This window comes from Panthera pardus, unplaced genomic scaffold, assembly GCF_024362965.1.
Source record: "Panthera pardus isolate Hobbes unplaced genomic scaffold, ASM2436296v1 HiC_scaffold_17, whole genome shotgun sequence".
NCBI lineage: Eukaryota > Metazoa > Chordata > Mammalia > Carnivora > Felidae > Panthera > Panthera pardus.
This window is the reverse complement of record NW_026526732.1, coordinates 118,598,756-118,618,392: the sequence shown is the minus strand read 5'-3', so window position 1 is coordinate 118,618,392 and position 19,637 is coordinate 118,598,756. Positions and strand designations below refer to the sequence as shown.

At 43.9% G+C, this 19,637-nt stretch overlaps 1 protein-coding gene and 1 long non-coding RNA gene across 11 annotated transcripts in view; one reads left to right on the top strand and one right to left on the bottom strand.

Annotated features, from left to right (window-relative positions):
• The window catches only part of ATXN1 (ataxin 1), a 416,021-nt gene that overhangs the window by 256,283 nt on the left and 140,101 nt on the right, over positions 1 to 19,637 (bottom strand). The gene's annotated exons all lie outside the window — the stretch shown is intronic.
• Positions 8,326 to 11,299, top strand: LOC128777712 (uncharacterized). The gene is made up of 2 exons (XR_008423036.1): positions 8,326 to 8,455; positions 9,100 to 11,299. It is a non-coding gene; the product is annotated as an uncharacterized LOC128777712 (long non-coding RNA).

Sequence of the window (19,637 nt, the reverse complement as noted above, 5' to 3'; positions counted from 1 at the left end):
CTCCCAAATGATGCCCCATAAGCAACTACCCATTATGGGTTCTACCATCAGCACACACCCTCCTGCCTCTCCCCTATACCACCATCGCTGTTCTAGGCCACCAACCAGCACAGCTCATTGGGACTATTGCACTGGTCTCCCTGCCCCTACTCCTGCCACCCACCCTGCAGCCCATTCTCCTGCCTAAGGCAAGGCAGTGGCTTTCCACTGAGCCAGATTCTTAGTGTGGCCTCCAGGGCCCAGTATGGTCCAGTCCTCGTGTTCCAGCCTGCACTCCAGCTTTTCCAGCTTACTTTTAATTCTCTAAAAGCACTTTGCTCTCCTAGGCCTCAGGGCCTTTGCACATGATCTCCTCTTTTCTCCAAGTCACGCTCTTCAGATCACCTTGTATTCTTTTCCCCTTCAGATCTCAGCCCAGCCCTCCTCCTCACGGAGAAGCCTTTCTGGCCTCCATGGCCAGGTCACTACCTCCTACCACACGCTTTGACAGAAGCACTGTCCCTTTATATACCAGTCAGCTGTTGTTTTTTTTTTTTTAAGTTTATTTTATTTATTTTGAGAGAAAGAGAGAGAGAGAGTGTGTGAGCAGGAGAGGGGCAGAGAGAGAAGGAGCGAGAGAAAATCCTAAGCAGGCTCCGCGATGTCAGCACAGAGCTTGAACCCACGAACCATGAGATCGTGACCTGAGCCAAAATCACGAGTCGAGCTCAACTCCAACTGAGTCACCCACGTGCTCCTATATGTCACCTTTATAATTTTACTTTTTTTTTCTAGATTTGTTGATTATTGCTTGTTTCTCCTACCTACTAGTAAGCTCTAGGAAAGGAAAACTGTGTACACTCTTGTCTATCCTTTTATCCTCTGTATTCAACACATGCTTGGCACATTATAGACACTCAGTAGAAATCTGCTGCATGAATAAATGAGAAAAGGAAGGAGGAAGGGAGAGAAGAAGAACATCCCTTAATAGTGTTTGCTGAATTAATTTGCTGATGGCATTTCAAGACACAGAATGGAAGGCCTGCCTTCCTTTGGACAGCATGCAAGGCTCCTTGTGATCCTCCCCGGCCAGCTGTGTCACACCTCCAGTCACCCTGGCCACTCAGCACTTCTGAATCCTTGTGGCCTCCTGACCTGACCAGCCCTGCCTTGCTCCTGGCTCCTGTCCACACCCTGGTCCCATCTGTCCCCTCTGCACATCATCTTTCTAAACTCATTCTTCAGGTCTCAGAGACAGGACTCCTTTCTGTGAAGACCTCTCTAATACTTTGGGAAGCCGGTGCCCTCTTTCCCCATTTTTCTACAACACCCTGGACCTTTCCCTATCAAGGCAATGGTCACATTTCCTTGTACTTGTATCTTAAATGAGTCCACTTCTCCCAATACACTGAAAGCCCCTTAAAGGTAAGGGAGGGGTGTTACCTCATCAACCATCTCCAGAGATTAGCACAGCAGCCTATAACACATAGTCTATAAATCAATATTTGTTGAATGAACAAACACACACACACACACACACACACACACACACACACACATATCTATTATATATGTGTACAAATTTCATATATGTAAAGCTTCAGAGTTGAATATTTGAAATATATTATTATTATTTTAAGGTTTACTTATTTTTGAGAGATAGAGAGAGACAGAGCATGAACAGGGGAGGGGCCAAGAGAGGTGGAGTCAGAATCTCAAGCATACTCCAGGCTCTGAGCTGTCAGCACAGAGCCCGACGTGGGGCTCAAACTTGCAGATCAGATCATGACTCATGAGATCATGATCTGAGCCGAAGTTGGATGCTTAACTGACTGAGTCACCCAGGCGCCCCTGAAATACATTATTAATATAGCATATTTTAATTATTATTCAATGCCGTGAGACACAATGGTTATCACTTCATGTAAAGTGGACATAGGAACACACTCCTGTAACTGAGCAGTTGGGGAAAGTGAATAGAGTAAGTAAAATGTTTAGCACAGAGCTCAGTATTCTAGAAGCACTCTATAAATATTAATTGCATAATCATTATCACTATCAACATCATCATTAGGGCAACCAAGTTGAATTTACAATCCATGCTTCAAAATTTAATAGTTTTATTGGCCAACGTTTTGTCCTATTAAAACATTAATTAGCATTAGCATCTCGGCAAGACCATAAAAGTGGCTAAAATTTGCATCTAGCAAGCTAAGGAAAAAGAAGAGTCTTACTATCGCTGAAGGACAAATTATTGTTTTAGTAATCGGCCATGTATGTGTAAGTTACAAAAGCATCAATAGAAAAGAAGTCTTTCTGTGCAAAACCCATCTATAAAATCTAAATGATAGAAACAAATATCATCATTCAAATGCTATAAACATTTAGCTGAAATAATTAGAATTGCTTACTGTAAATTATTTCTTTTGCTAAAAAAAAAAAAAAAACCCAGAGCAAAAACCAAGATAGAGATTCATCCTTTTCTTTTAATTACTGGACAGAGTAATGTGATTTTATAAATTGTATTATGTATTTGCTTGATGAATATGCCATAAAACGTTTGATTTCATAGCAAACACATTTCATGTGTCATTGTGATTTAGAATTGCTGAAATTTAATGAAATATACTATGCAGAAGAGGGGAAAACAGGCAAGGCAGTTTTTTGCAACAGTTTTTTGGAAAAAAAAAATAATGTGAGGATGAATTGTTTACAAGTGCTACCAGTATATTCTCTTGCATATTGGCCAAATGTAAATAATGAACATTAAAGTATTTTGTATACTGAATGCTCTTTGAGATATAAGGTACTATCATTATTGCATTTTGAGATTTCTATTCTCAGTTAATCTTTATCACTGTGACAAATGATAAAACCCACAGCAAGATAGATTTCTAATTGGGGCTTAACCATCATTTGAAATGTACGAGAGTCACAGAGGGAAAATATTATAAAAATGCTAAATTCTTAACTTCTAATTGTTTTACCACTAGAATAGTAATCTACTTTTAAACTGAGTTATACTTCCATTCATCGGTCATCACCACTGAGCACTTTAACATAATGCAGATAAGTTGTTCTTTGCAACATAATTAGGATGGAAAGGTAAAACAAACTGAGCAAAAGAAAAAAGTCTATTTACTTAGATAATTTTTTTTTTTTTAATTTGAGAGAGAGAAAGAGCAAGGAGGGGAGGGGGCAGAGGGAGAAAGAGAGAGTCTTAATCAAGCTCCATGTTCCATGGAGAGCCCAACGTGGAGCTCAATCCCACAACCCTGGGACCATGACCTGCGTTGAAACCAAGAGTTAGATGCTCAATCAACTGAGCCACCAAGGTGCCCCTTTACTTAGACAATTTTTATCCGAATTTACTATTAACTTCATGATCATGATGCTTATGTTCGTGTCATAAAATCCACTGAAATCTTGGAAATTCATAAGGCAAAATTCCTCCCTATTTATTATGCCGGTGCCTCAGTTGAATGACCTTCTCAGTCGTTCAAATGTTACTCTTCCTTTAAGATCTAGCTCAGCCATCACTTATCCTGTGACATGCTCCCACACAGACCGTATTTGTCCTGCCATGTAATGTTTTCCTCTCTCAACTGTGAGCTCCTGAGAGTCACTGACCATCTCTCTGCATTTTTTCCTAACAGCCTACACAGTTCTCTCAGTAGATACTGGCTCAATGTGTCAATGAATATACACACTTTGATACTCTTAACACCCTGGCGAAAAGGTCACTAATTGTGATCTAAAGTTAAAGGTTAAAGTAAAAAAAAAAAAAAAAAAAAAATTTCCATTTTTAGTGAAATGAAACTCTTAGCATTTTCACTTCCAGATGCATCGACATTACATAAATGATGTTGAAACTATTTCAGAAAATAGCCACGCTGCATTCCTGTCTGAGAATTAGTCTGAAAAATATCAAGCCACCCAGGGGCCTCTGGGTGTTCCCATGACAAACGTTCAGTGGGGTATTGATTCCACACATTCATTTAATGGAAATCAAGAGTAAGGTTCAACCTCCACAAACCAGCTTGTCACATCTTATTCTGTTCAGCCGCTTAAGAATAAGCTGAAGGTTCCCCGGAGAGGTCTGCTCCCCCCCACCCCCCACCTCTACAACTGGCTAGCACTTCAGCGATGATGTGTCTCAGCAGCAGAGAACCTCAGTCCTCAAGCACAGCTCCTGCTTCCATTTTCCATTTTCATCGTAATTCTTACTCCCACATGGACCAATTTCTCACGTATCCACAGTTAATTCTGCAAGTCTGAACCTCTGAGCCTGTGACAGTTTGCCTGGCCGCGTAACATATTACATCATCACACACATGCCGAATCCTACCTCGCTAGAAAGGCCACATCCCGCTCGGAAAAAAAACAGTGGGCAGGAAAAGAACAAGTTTCTCGTAATAACCCATCCAAGCTGATTGTCCACATTTGGAACCATTCGGCACTCTTGGGACAGTAAATGCAGATTTTCCAAGAGGTCACCCAGGCTTACTTGCTGGGTCCGCCTTCCTCCACGCCCCAAGAATTTCTAAGCATCCATTGGAAGAGGAGGAGAGGGGGCTTCTGTGTCCTCTGTCGCATTCCACTTAGTGGTTATTGTCAGCTTTGCTCTATATCCTTGGCCACACAAATGACCCCAGAGATTTCACTGCGAGACCACACCTTCTAACCACCCCTGTGCGATGTCAAGACACTGGAGACTATAATATGAGACAGGTAGACTGTAGAAGTAATACGAGAAAATTCTGGCTTACGTTATACGTTATCACCTTAACAATATCTGTATTTTTGAAACATAACACGCAACACAGCGACTATAGGTAACACTGCCCTATAGTAATATATGAAAGTGGTTAAGAGTAAATCCTGAGTTCTTTTCACAGGTAAAAAAAAAAAATGTGTTTTCTTCTTTCTCTTTATTTTTTTTTTTTTCTATATGAGATAATGGATGCTAACTAAACTTATTCTGGTAATCATTTCACGATATATGTAAGTCAGGCTGTAATACTGTATACCCTAAACTTATACAGCACCGCACGTCAATTGTAGCTCAATAAAAATGGGGAAAGAATTCAATCCAAAAACTATCTATTTTCATTATGTACAATTTGAAACCTACAAAAGAGTGAATGCAATGTGTATATAATCTATGAAGCATTAACAACAGAATGTTCATTAGTCTACTGTCCTATGTAAGACGTTGCTGGGATTGCCGCATATACCTCTTTGGTATTTCTCTAAGCTCTTCTCCTGCCTCTTCTCCAGGGGTAACCACAACCCTGCATTTTGTATGTATCACTCCCTAAAATATACACTTTAGTGTTGGCGTTTTATAGTGTATCATACTGTATGCAGCCTTCTGTGGCTAATGTTTTTTTATTTTTCCCCACATAAAGCTGTTTCTAATATTTAACTATGGTGTTGCAATTACCTGTGCTTTATACATTTTTACTGGTGTATAATATTCCCTTGTACGAATGTTTCAATATGGTTCTACTGATGGCTTTTAAAATATTTTAGTTTCTAGTGTTACTTTTAATTTTTCTTTCTACTATAAACAATGAGGTTTCCATTAGAAACAATACACATAAGCCAAGTTTCTCTGGGGATACTTCCCAATATGTCCTTCCCATATTAAAATCAAGAAGGAGATTTTTTTTTAATGTTTTATTATTTATTTTAGAGAGAGAGACAGACAGAGTGCCAGCAGAAGAGGGGCAGAGAGAGAGGGAGACACAGAATCTGAAGCAGGCTCCAGGCTCTGAGCTGTCAGCACAGAGCCTGATGCGGGGCTCGAACCCACGAACCGTGAGATCATAACCTAAGCCAAAGTCTGATGCTCAACCAACTGAGCCACCCAGTTGCCCCTGCTTTTTTTTTTTTTTTTTTTTTTTTTTTTTTTAATGCTTATTTACTTTTGAGACAGAGCGAGATAGTGCAGGGGAGGGGCAGAGAGAGAAAGGGACAGAGGATCTGAAGCAGGCTCTGGGCTGAACTCACAAACCAGGAGATCATGACCTGAGGCAAAGTCACATGCTTAACCAACTGAGCCACCCAGGTGCCCCATCCCAACCGTTCAATTCTTAAGCAAGATGGCTGCCAAAGGTGCCAGAGAATGCTTTAGAATAAATACATTAGGTTCCGGGGACCAAAACTGCCCACCTGGAACAGGAAGTCACGCACAAAACTTAAAATACACAAAACTATGGCAAATTGAGAGAATTCCTTATTTCCTTCAATATTAGAGAGGAACAGATAACCAAAACAGATAAAGAAAAGACTTATTAGCTTTTATTTTAGAATACGATTTTTTTTTAAACCTTTGTTACTAGGTTTTGACCCGTGTAAGCTTAGAGGAAAAGGTTTCTTCCTTCTCCAAAAGACCAAGGTCAGAGCTTGAGGCTTCTGACCCCTTTGTCCCTGGCTCAGAGTATGAACTCCACACCAGCCAGTTCTAGATTTTTCCCTGCAGTATGCCAACACACCTGGCAGGGTTTGAGCAAGACAACTCCACGGCGGACACTGAAGTGAATCGCGAGAGGAACTAGTCTACCTTCTGTACCTAACACGAACGGAAGTCTATGAAATACAGTCAGCTTTTGGCCAATAGTGTTGTCCATAGTTTCGACTTTCTTCCCCACAGCCATCTGTTATCAGTAGTAGCCAGTACCTGAATGTTAAATTATCTTCACCATGTTTCCACGTTCTTTCTCCATTCTGGTTAGCTTCAAAAAGCAAGGAAGGGGGGCGCCTGGGTGGCTCGGTCAGTTGGGCGTCCGACTTCGGCTCAGGTCACGATCTCGCGGTCCGTGAGTTCGAGCCCCGCGTCAGGCTCTGTGCTGACAGCTCAGAGCCTGGAGCCTGTTTCAGATTCTGTGTCTCCCTCTCCCTGACCCTCCCCCGTTCATGCTCTGTCTCTCTCTGTCTCAAAAATAAATAAACGTTAAAAAAAAAAAAAAAAAAGCAAGGAAGGATATGTCTGAGAGCAGGCAGCACGAGGCCTTCAACTATATGGTGGATGTCTCTGAACATGGGGGGTTTGGGGGTTTTGGGGTTTTTTTGTTTGTTTGCTTGTTTTGTTTTGTTTTGCCTCTACAGTGATGTCTTTTGCTTCTTATTATATTCTCTCCCTGTTTTAATTAGGTAAGGCCAAGGGGCCTTATAGCAATCACACAGGTGGTGCCTTCTCTTTTTAGGCCAATAAGCTGGAACCTGGCCAGGCAGCGTTAAAGGAGTGACCCTTTCCTTCTTGGTCAAGAAAGCTCTCCAATTCCCAGTTACTTTCTGCTGCAAGTGTGGTAAACAAAGCAATCCTATTCTGACGTTTAGTATCTGCTGCTGGATGTCCACAAATATGGGGTGGGGGGGGGGAATGTGTCTGTAACCTCAGGTGAAACTCAGATTATGAGACAACTTTCAAGATGTGCAAACATATTAAAATCACATTTTTAAAAAGATTTTATTTTTAGGTAATCTCTACACCCAGCGTGAGCTTGAACCCACAACCCCAAGGTCAAGAGTCACAGGTTCTCCAGACTGAGCCAGCCAGCCACCCCTAAAATTACATTTTAAAGGATCCCCTTGGGGGCACCTAGGTGGCTCAGTCAGTTAAGCAGTGAGTCTTCCGCTCAGGTCATGATCTCACAGTCCATGAGTTCTAGCCCCGCTGGGGCTGCCTGCTGTCAACACAGAGCCTGCTTCAAATCCTCTGTTCCCCCCCCCCCCCCTTCTCTCTCAAAAATAAAATAAACGTTAAAAAATAATTATAAAGGATCCCTTTGTAACACTGATACGTAAAGATCCTCTTAAAACGACCATTTTCCACAACTAGAAAAAGCTTTCATCTACAATGAGTCTGTATTCCGACGTTATGTTACAAGTGTGTCTGGCTTTTTATTCCGCGACTAGATTACCTTTTCGGGAAAATGATTGTACTTGATGGTAAGTGCTTAATGAGGTCCTAATTAGTCCTCCTCCCAAACCCTTCCACTCCTATGGGAAATGAGGTCAGAGCGCAATTCCAGGCCCACAGCATCAGGTGGAGGTTACCACAGCGGCACAAAGGGGAGCCCTTCCCCGAGACCCATCTGCAGCGAGGGCCATGCCCTTCACCGTCAGGCGCGGAGTACAAAAGGGCTAAGCACTGATTACAAGAGCTTTGCAAAGGAGCTGTTCCAACAAGCAGGACCACCCACCCGCTCGCTCGCCTCAGCTCCTCCCCTCCCGGCCTGGCTGCCCCGCCCCGCCCCCTGATTGGCCGGCCGCTCGGCCCCGGCGCACACCTCCGGGGCGCGCGGCGCAGGGCGGGGCCTCGGCGCTCCCTCCCCGGCGGCCCTCCGCCCGCCCCCCGTGCATCCCCGCACCCACACGGGAGCGCCACCGCTCCGGGACGCGAGCCGGCAGCGGCAACGTGGCAGGCTGCCAGCGGCTTGAGCTCCTACTCCTTTCTACAAGAGGCATGGTGAGCAAATTAGAGGTTATAAACACCTCCGGTGGAAGGAGGAAAATTCCTTTGGGCTCAGTAAGGGAACTTCGTCAGCGGCGGGCGTCTCGGGGGTATAAGACGGATGTGCTCACCCACGCCCCTTAGCCCTGCTGGGCATGTAGGGACCGCACCTTCTGCTGGTCACAGTTCCGGCAGCAGGGCAGAAAAATGTTTCCTGGGGAAGAATGGCTCTCGAGGCCCCCTGATGAACAACATAAAGCCGTTTTCAATGTAACGGAACGCACACTCCTAAATGGAGTGCTGCCGAATCCACCGTGAGCGAGAAGGCTGGGAGTAAAATATCTGGGGTTCCCGATCTCGGTTCAAGTTTTATTAGGAAACCAGAAAAGCACACGTCTCTGGCCAGCACGGCAAAGAGAAGGGAGTTCTCAACTGTGCTGGATATAGAAGCAGGCAGTCTAGGATTAAGTAAAAGAAGCGGAGTCAATTAAGAATGATGCTTTGATGCATGGAACATAGCTTGTCACACCTTGCAGAGGCTGGTCGCCAGTGTGGGATGGTTTTAAGATCACAGCCCTCCAGCACCTTCCTGATACCTGGAGCTCTATCATTAGAATCTTTCCTTTGGCTTAAAGATTCTCTTTCTCTTTAAATTTCAGAATAATATGCTACCTTGGAAGCGAAGTATCCAGATAGTCAAAAAAAGGAATACACACACACACACACACACACACACACACACACACACACGGAAAGGGAACAGGTTTTGAATCAAAGCTGAGTATTAATCTTAGTTTTACCGCTACCAGTTGTGTAACTTCAGGGAAGTTACTTATTAGCCTGACTCCCAAGTTCATCAGCTGTGAAATGAGACAAACACCTGTCTCAGAAAGCTGATGCCAAGCTAAAGTTCAATTGTGTATATAACACGTGGCCCAAACCACACTCATAGCAGACATTGGGCTGCTGGTTTTCCTCTCCTTTTGTAAAGAGCGGGTCAGAACAAGGGCGTAAGTGAGAACAACAGGAGGAAGCTGGCTTCTGGACTTGGAAGTGATGAGAAGGTCAGCAGAGATGGAGACGGGGGCAGCAGGGAGCAAAGGGCACCTGGGGCCAGGTAATGGCATCTGTTTCACGAATGTGAGATCGGTTCTGCTGCAGGGCATATGGTGGCCACAAGGTGACATTTATTTGTAATGCTGACTGGCTGGCGAGAACATGAATTTAGAAGCTGCCTTCCACAAAGAGCCACACCTCACCCCTCCCAGGGCTCTCCCTTGCTTGGGAGTCCAGCTGGGGCAATGAGGTGTTGGGGTGCATGTCAACAGTTGTGCTACCACGTCACCTGTAAGAGGGTGGGAGCAGGTGAAACTATGACCAGATGGCAGGCAGGCAAGCCAGGAGAAGATACCAAGTGCGATTTCCAACTTGCTGAAGCCCAGTGATGGCAGCCAGGTTCCACTGACCCACAGGCCAGGTGAGTGGGGCTGGAGACCTCCCTACTGAGTTATCAAGGACTGGCCCCACCCCAAACTGTGTAGCCGAAGATGGTTTCCTTTTCCGATGCATCAGCACCTTCACACTTAGGGATCCTCCCTTATCTCCCACGGAAGAGCCAGCCATCATTGGCTAGCAAAGCACGAACTAAGCAATTTCACGATCACTCAGGTGAATGAGCCACACAGAGAGGGCTAAAAATGGTAGGAGGGGAGGGGCTCTAGAGCAGGCTGCTGCAGACTGTATTTTCACCATGAGAAGACTTCTGAAACCCAGAAGACCATTTAAGCAGAAGGCAGACCCTCTAGAAATTCCCTTCTGTAACTGCTGCCGATAAAAACAAGCTTAACCTGAATAATAAAAAGGGAGGAGGTATTTTTAGTAATAAACAGTAACAGCTAACACAACAGTGACATTATTTAGAAATGTTAATAGGTCAAGACTTCGGCTCTTCTGTTCCCCCCGAAAAGGCCTATCTGGAACCCCAGCGGTGGGTACAGCACGGTCTGGAGGCCACACATCTGACAGCGTTCGTTGCTACAGTGTTACTGGGCTGCGACTAGGGTACTTTTGCTTTTACAAAATTTCAAAATGCAGAACGGAGAAACGATAATGGTACACGGTAATCATGTACATGGTTTATTGTGCTTTTTTCTCTTATGCAGTTGCAGTGAATTAAGGGCCGTTGTTTTCTATTTGATAATCAAAATGAACAACCTTGGGATCATTTATTCCGTGTACTATCTGTAATAAATGTTTTAAATTCCAGTTGACCTTTCCCTAACCCCCTGGTATTGGGCTTTTTCTTCCTCCTTTATTTATTTTTTTTAACATTTATTTATTTTTGAGAAAGAGAGACAGAGCACGAGCAAGGGAGGGGCAGAAATAGAGGGAGACACAGAATCCGAAGCAGGTTCCAGGCTCTGGGCTGTCAGTACAGAGCCTGACGCAAGGCTCAAACCCAGGAACCGTGAGATCGTGACCTGAGCTGAAGTCGATGCTTAAACCACTGAGCCATCCAGGCGCCCCTTCTTCCTTCCTATGATGAGCTGTGTGCACAAGGAATGTGACATAATTGTAATACCAGTGTGAGCAAAACCATAAAGGAAGGTATATAAAAGCATCATACCATGCTTCCCAAAGCCAAGGGAAATGATTTTGGTGTATACACATTGCTGATTATACTCCATCAGTACAGATAATTAAAAGTTGACTATATAATAATATTAAACGGCAGGCACAACTTTTTGAAAATTTCTCCCTGGTATTAGCAATGCAAAAACACCGACTTGAATGTTCAACGCTAATCAAATTCATCTCTTCTTAAGAGCAGTGTATAATAAATGGGTAGCCTAAAAGGAATGCTTTGAACAGAATGCTTCACTATTGTCTGATTATTCTAAATTTAAAACTCCCAACAAAGGAAAGGATTATTCTTCTTGAGGTTCAAGATTCACGAGGATTTGGTAATGAAATTCCTTTAGGAGAGCAAATAAAAAATTGCTATCTACAAGCTGCCAGTGTTTTATGTCTGTCGTGTTTTTAAATCAAAGTCACCATTCATTCAACAACAAATGTTTGTGTGAATAAATGAATGAAAGAAAAGGGCCTCAAAATACTTCACAAGTGTAATCACCTATAAGTTATGAATCAGGCAGCAACTTTAATCATCCCCAAGAGCACAGGCTGAGACAAGTTAAATGTCAGCTCTCACCAAGCAGGCCAAAGCCAGACCTGGAAACTGAAGCCATGTCCTTTGATTCTTAGAAAATGACCCAGCTGTTAGAGCCTGTTGCTAAGCTGCCTCACTGCAAACTCTCAATTCAATTTGGAATGCACGTTATCTAGGCCAGGTGAGGTAAGATTAAGGAAGCATAACAAAGCCGGGCTTGTTCCAGAAATTATACAGGTAGTCCAAAAAAAAAAAAAAAAAAAAAAGGGGGGGGGGTGAAAAGAAAAAAAACCCCGATCCAAATGCTAAAACTGAACGCATAATTCTTAATATTAATGTCTTCACTCTAATGAGGCACAGAGAGCAAACTGCTCAGTGCCAGAATTGATTTTATACCAAGAGAGGAAGAAAACAATCTGCAGGCAGGATACTGGATAACAGGTAGAACCCAGGGCTCCCCAGGGGGCTGCCAGTTGATTCTTCCAGCAGCATTGCTAACACCCCGCTGTTTCCATTCTGACCTTCTAACAGGATGCGGGGGCCCCAACGCTTAAAATCTATTTGTTTCAATAACTCAGAGGAGAAATGCAACCAGAAGGTTCTGTCCAAGTGGGAATCTATTTTGCAGGTAGAGAATTCTCACGCGTGTCACAGTGAGAGGCTTCTCGAGTAATGCATGAATCTTGAAGTCTTCAAGTTCCATGCCAAGGAAATGAAAGGAGCTAATATTACCCCCACCCTCAACTATCCTTTGGGAGCTCAGCATAAGCAAAGTAACTCCCTAACATCTATGCTTCTGATCCCAGAGGAAGGTGAAGAAGCAGAGCTGTGCTGACCCAAATCGGAAAGTAGGTAAAGTTTGTCTACAGGATCTTTCCCCTTTGGTCCCCCTAAGGTGCCTCCCCTGAGGCCCTAGGGGTTTCTGCTCTGTAATTCTTTTCCACCCCTACCCCGTCAGCATTCACACCAGTGAAACACAGTTTCAGTATGAATATACTTCAATCATTGTTTTGCCCTCTGAAAAAATATCTGTCCTTTCAGACTTTTGATTTTTAAACTGAAGAATCAAAAGCTTTACTTTCCTTAAAGTTCCAGCCCGGGCCAGCAGCCAACATTCTGCATTGGGAGACAGATTACAGTAACTCCCTTATTTTTTTTAAGGAAAGTTTATTTATTTTGCGAGAGAGAGCGTGTGGGAGCAGAGGAGGGGCAGAGAGACAGGGAGAAAGAATTCGCAAGCAGGCTCCGCGCCATGAGCGCAGAGCCGGACGTGGGGCTCGATCTCATGAACGGTGCTGCGATGGTGACCTGACCCTAATCAAGAGCCGGACAGCCGCCCCCGTGCCCCGTAATTCCCCTATTTTTAAAAGTTTATTTCACTTCATCTTAAGGCCTGCCGTAATGATGGAAATATGATGAAATCACAAGCTGGGGTCATACCCCGCTATGACCATGGGCGAACTCTGTGAGACTCAGTTGTGCATTTGTAAAGCAGGAATTATTACAATATAACGGAATATGATATAATTATGAGATCATGAGTATAAAGAGGCTGGCACGTTGCTATCTTAGGGAATACACACCACCCTCAGAAAGGACACCGGGGTTCCCAAGTGTAGGTGGGTGCCCGGGGCTGACTGAGCCACAGTCAGTCACCCAGAATCACTGGGAACTGTAAGAGCCTGGTTCTCACCAGCTTGTGGCCTCTGCCCCAGAGCCCCAGGCACCCCCTGAAGGCAGGTCTGGGGTTATTCCTTCTCTCAGCTACCATTCTCCCTGGCTCTTTCCCCGCCTCAGAGCCTGTAAGCCCTTCTCTACACCTCCCCTCCCTGCCCCCTCCCCCCTCCCCTCCCTGTGCCCCCTGCGGGCACAGCAGCATCCCTCACTGAGCCCGCCTCTCCCCAGTCCCACCCTCCGTCCTGTAATAGAATTTTCACGGCAGAACCTCCCAACAGCCCCCACGGTTGAGTTTACCCAGCCTTGAGCCCCTGGCAGTCAAAACAGAATCTAAAACAAATTTCCACAAGGAAAGGCAAGTTTTGAGATGAGCGGGTGACCCAGCAGGGAGAGAGGCCCCACCCCACCATAAATGGGGTGAGCTCACCGAAGCACTAGGCTTGACTCAGGCTTTGTTGGGACGTCTGAGCTGAGTCTCACAAATCAAGTATAAACGCTGTGGCAGAGGTTTACAGAGGCAAGAGAGGGCCTGAGCGCGAGAACGGAATGAGGAGGTTCCTCCAGAACAGTCAGAAGCAAGGGAGGCGGGACGGCCAGGTGGGGCAAAGGGGCTGCCAGGGAGAGGAAGTTCTGGGGTGAAGGCGAAGTAGCACCCGGGCTGGAGAAGCGATGAGCGCAGGGGGGCTCCCACAGGCAAGATTCACGGCAGGCAGCGTGTAGGGTGCTGGCGGGCAGCACGGCCGTAACATGAGAGACGTGGGTTGGTCCCCATTGGTCCCTGCGTCTGGGTTTTCTCTAGGGTGGCACCAGGAGGCACAATCTCCCCAAAAAGAACAGGACCTCGTGGGAAGGGGCCATGGAAGCTGAACCCACACACCAGGGGTCTGCTTGTCCAGTCCTCTGCTAGGATTAGACTTCGTGAAGGGGAGGTTGGTAAAGGCCCTTTAACCAGATCTGAACAATGGGGAGGAGTTGCAGAGGCGTCCTAAGAGCCCCTCGATAAAAAGATAATAATGGGATAAGGACAATGCTTCACACTTCGGTTCTGGAAGAGGAGGATACAGAGAAGCCCAATTATCAGAGGTGGAACCCCGGACGTCTGCGTGTTATATGTAAATTGCATGCACATGTATGTATCACATTACATATCATATCAGGAGGAAGAAAACCCACTGTTTATAGATCTTAGTAAACAAATCAGTGAAAAATGATTACAAGTCGTTTCCATTGTGTAAAAATTATACAAACTGTAGTCACTTACGTGAACTGCTCCCACTAATAGCCAATTACCATGCAGCACATTATCAGTGAAATGTTATCATGAGCTATGTGTTCCATTAACTCCCTTGTGTACGTCACATTTTATGACAATGCTAAATTCTGTTTTGTATGTTCAGGCTTCTTATTTTCTGGTGCATGTGACTGCAGAATCTGGGCACTAGAAGGGACCTTAGGGAGATCCCTTACTCTCGACCTTTCGTTTCACAGATGTGGAAGCTTGGAGAGGGTACAGCTCTCCCAAAGCCGCAAGAGAACCAGTTTAGAACGAGGCTGGCTGGAGATACAGCTCATGATCCTGGCACTACTTCAGGGCTTATCGTTACAGCTTAGACAGCACTGAGGGACACAACCCCCTCCCCCTCATTCTGTAGGACCATTTGCTCACAATTCAGGGTTACTGAAGGAGCATAGGGAACAGGTATGATGTTTGGGGAAAGGAGGAAGCTTGGGAATAAAGATGCTGGAACTCTCGGTTAAGGGACTTTGGGAGGACGTGATCTTTAGAAGAACTTAGTCTTTGTTAAAATCCATAACCAATACAGTGCAGTAGAAAAAAATGTAGGTTATTGGGGCGCCTCGGTGGCTCAGTCAGTTAAGCATCCAACTCTTGATTTCGGCCCTGGTCATGATCTCAGGGTCGTGGGATCAGACCGGTGTTGGGCTCTGCGTGAGTATGAAGCCTGCTTAAGGTGTTTTTCTCTCTCCCTCTGCCCCTCTCCCCTGCTCATGCTCTCTCTCTAAAATTAAAAAAAAGAAAAAGAAAACGTGTAGGTTATCAAGTCAGAGATCCCAGGATGAGCTTCAAAGCCTACTAGCTAGGCGGCCTAGGACAAGTTATAGAAACTTTCCAAGTCTACATTCCCTTAACCATACACAAATGGGCAGGATGATGATACTTAGGCAAATGGGTTGTGACAGGAGATGAAATCATTAAGAACAACTAGCACAATACCTATGCTCAATCAATATTCAATAGTCAACCAAGGCCACTAAGAAAGCCCCACCTTTAAACACATGTGGTGGATACCTGGATGTGTAAAGTGTTTCCAAGGCCAACTGTATGTTAGTTCATGGATAACCTTGGAAAGCACATTCCAAAGTGTCAGTGTTACATTCATGTCCAATCCTGGGGTGGGAAGTCTAAGGGGCCAGGTGAGCCGGGTGTGTTTCCATCTGACATGTCAAAACACATGAAAATGCACCCATCTGCCTGATGCAACCACGGTCTATCATTAGGAAATACCTCTTGCTTTACATCAAAATGTGTTCCCAGAAAACAAAGATATCACAGGTCAAGGGGATCTCCATATCATTCCTTCTGGGTCTGTAAGGATGGTTCCTCGCTCATTTTTCACATCCAAATCTATAAGAAATTGATCAGAGATCCTAATGTGGTCAACTGCAGGACTGCAGCTCACGACAGGTGCTTCTGGGGCATCCGGGAGAGGTGTTTTTTTTTTTTTTTTTCTAATTTTAAACATTTATATATTTTTGAGAGACTGAGCAAGAGTGGCAGAGAGGCAGAGAGAGAGAGGGAGACACAGGCTCCAGGCTGTGAGCTGCTCACAGCCTGACGCAGGGCTCGAACCCACAAACCATGAGATCATGACCTGAGCTTAGCCGACTGAGCCACCCAGGCACCCCCAGGAGAAGGTTTGAAATGCCCAAGCCTGCAGAGGAAAGGAAGTTGCTCAACCTGTGGTGAGCCCAAAGGATTCTTCATCTGTTTTCCTCTCACATCTCCTCGGCATATATAATTTTATCAGTAAATGAGAGATTAACGTCTCATCGGGAAAAAAGTCAGGAGTTTGTGCCTTAAGTTATAAACGGATCTCCAGACAAAAGTACAACGTGCACAGTGACATTTCAGTAGGAACCACTGACTCGGCCTATGGGCCATAACACTGAGGCCAGGTCTGCTCCACCGAGCCCCAGCATGCTGCCCTCCCTCTGTTCTAGAACTGTCTGTGACCGGGTGTTCCAGCAAGCAAGCAAACCGGCTCTACCTATGTGGCTGCTCTCACTCCCTCCCTCCCCCTCACTCTCTCTCTCTCCAAGATTTCTCTTTTTCTGAGTCACCTTCATTGACAATAACGGAAAGAAAATACAAGTCAATAAATAAAGCTCCTCAGATCCATTAAGCCCCTGCCCCTCCCCACCCCCCCCGTGTCCTTTCCTACAATTTAGTTGCTTCTGACTACACTGTGTTCAGATGTGGAAAGAACGATTTCTCCACTCTTGTTCAAAGACATGGGGCACTACTGTTCTTTGTTTCCTTAAAAATATGCCGGCATGCTGGCTCTCCCTCATAGGAGAGGTCTTGCAAGGATCACGGAAGCTTCTGGAGGGAAGCAACCACGTGCTAGGCTGAAAAACCAGAACCCAGATGCCAAACACTGCCAGGAAGAGTGCAAAGGGTGAAATGGACCTCGCTCTGAATCATAAACATGACCGCAGGCCAAGTGACTTGGGTGTTCTTCTGTACCTAATTGGACCATGCAGCTTCACACACATGGGGACTATTACAGAGGTACAGGTGCGGCTTACTATAAACAAAGACTGTGTGTCTGACAATTTATGTGCAAGTCTAACTTTTATAAGTTACTTTACGTGCTGAGTGTCCTGGGGGAGTTCATTATTTAAGAGAACTCCATAAATGTTTTCCACAATTTAAAGTTGTCTCCATCTGTGTTTTGGAAATTTAGATCCTTACGTATCTGATTTTCTTTTTTTTATATATATACGAATTTATTTTTAAGTAATCTCTACACCCAACGCAGGGCTTGAACTCACAACCCCGAGATCAAGAGTCACGTGCTCCACCAACCGAGCCACCCACGTGCCCCCTAAATATCGGATTTTCTTCAAGAAGTCTCTCCTCTTGCCCCCCTCTCTCTGCCTTCAGAGCACATTATCGATCTCAACATCACTAACAAAAGAATGTAAATATAGGGGAAAATATGCTCCCGTCAGTGCTGGAAAATAGAGAAAGGCACCAGACACCTGCCATCATTTTTAAGACAGTTTTCCTTGATAGAACATACAAAGCATAACATAAAAGGCTGACTCAGAAATGTGACCTGTGACTCTCCTTCTTGAAAAAGTAGTTCAGCACCATGAGAAGAAAACAAGCAACCTTGGGCCAATAAAGACCTGTAGATAAAACAACATAAAACATCCAAGAAATGAAGGAAGAAGCTAATTTTGAAAAAGATTTACTGCTGGAAATAGAAATAAGTTTCAAGCAAGATGTGATTTTTGCTTGAAAAATGAAAAAAAAGGTGGGGGGAGAAAACCCAGACTCTGGAACAAAACACGAAAGATTAAGGTAAGACACGTGAATGAAACCAAAAAGAAATGGACTGAATTACAAAAAAATTACGGATTTTTTTCAACTGTCCATTTTCAAAAGTGTAATTTAAAGCTACCTTAGGACCAACAACAAGGAAAGACAAACTCAGAAGTCAAATCAGTGATGTCAAGAACAGACTTCAAAAACTATACCACAGGGAGCACAAGAAGACAACAACATAGACTATAATGGATATTGAAGACAGAATAGGAAGCCAAGATATAGGTGTTTGTGGTTCCTGGAGTAATCAGAACAAATACCACAGGAGCAATTATTAAAGACATCATGTAAGAAAACTTTTCTGAGTTGAAGAAATACCTGATTCCCAGACAAAAAAAAAAAAACAAAAAAACAAACAAAAGCTCACTCTGTACTAGAAAACAAATGGAATGAAAACAGACACAGACACATAGATCCATGTATATGCACATATATAAATTACAGAAAACAGTCTTCTATTTACTTTCCAGTGAAACGTTTGAATTTTGAGGTCAAAGTAAGAAGATCGCTAGCATCCAATGAGGAAGGGAAAAGATACAGGCACCCAGGTTAGAAGACGGAAGAAAAATCAGGCTGGCCTTAGACTTGTAGTTGACAATGGAAGGAATAAACCAACCAGCTGCACAGCCCTGATGGTAAAGAATCTTGATATAGGAATTGTAACAAAGCAAGTTTTCTGTGAAGGTATGAGAGCTAAAAAGTGATGCGAAGAACCACTAAGAAAATGAACTTCATAAAAATATTATACAGTTGACCCTTAAGCAGCACCTATGGAGCTGAAAATCTGCATATAAATTTGACTTTCCCAAAACTTAACTACTTACTAATAGCCTACTGTCGACTGAAAAGCCTTACTGATACCATCAACAGTCGATTAACACAGACTTTGTCTTTGAATCATATACTGTCTTCTTACAATAAAGTAAGCTACAGAAAAAGACATTGTTATTAAGAAAAGCATAGGGAAGAGAAAATACATTCACAGGAAAACATCTGCATATAAATGGATCTGCACAGTTCAAACCCATGTTGCTCAAGGGTTAACTGCATTTGAAGAAGCTCTCCAGTCAACCAAAAATTTAATTCAAAAAACAAGATATAGGAGCAGTTATGCTTTCATATACTTTATAATATGTAGTCAAACCAGAGAAACAGCAAACAACCGAATATAGTTAGAAAATGATACAGGTTATCTAGGTAATTCTTACAAGAAAATTTGTACCACATTTACAAAATAATAATCAGTTCAATCAAAATATTTAAAAGGAAAGGAGAATCCCAAAGGAGAACAAAAATGTGTTAATCTCGTCTCACACAAAGTATGGTCAAAAGCTTCTTGACATCGCCCTTACAGAAATACAGGTCATTTTTTTTCTCAAATGTAATTAGATAACTAAAAAATGAAACATTCTAACTTGAAAACTGGCAGAGGATAAGTCTTGTCACGCAAAATGGAAAATGGGAGAAACCTCAAGGAATCATAAAAGGAAAAAGAATAAACGATGCCAAAAATGAGAACAAGTAGAACAACGTTGAAGGCAGGTATTAATTCTCTTTCAAGAAGGAAAGGGTCTCAGGTGGAGTCATAAATTAAGAATGACCTCTATGCCACCTGCAAGAAAGCTCTAAAAGTGAAAAGAGGGGCGCCCAGGTGGCTCAGTCAGTTAAGCGTCCGACTTTGGCTCAGGTCATGATCTCACGGTCTGTAAGTTCAAACC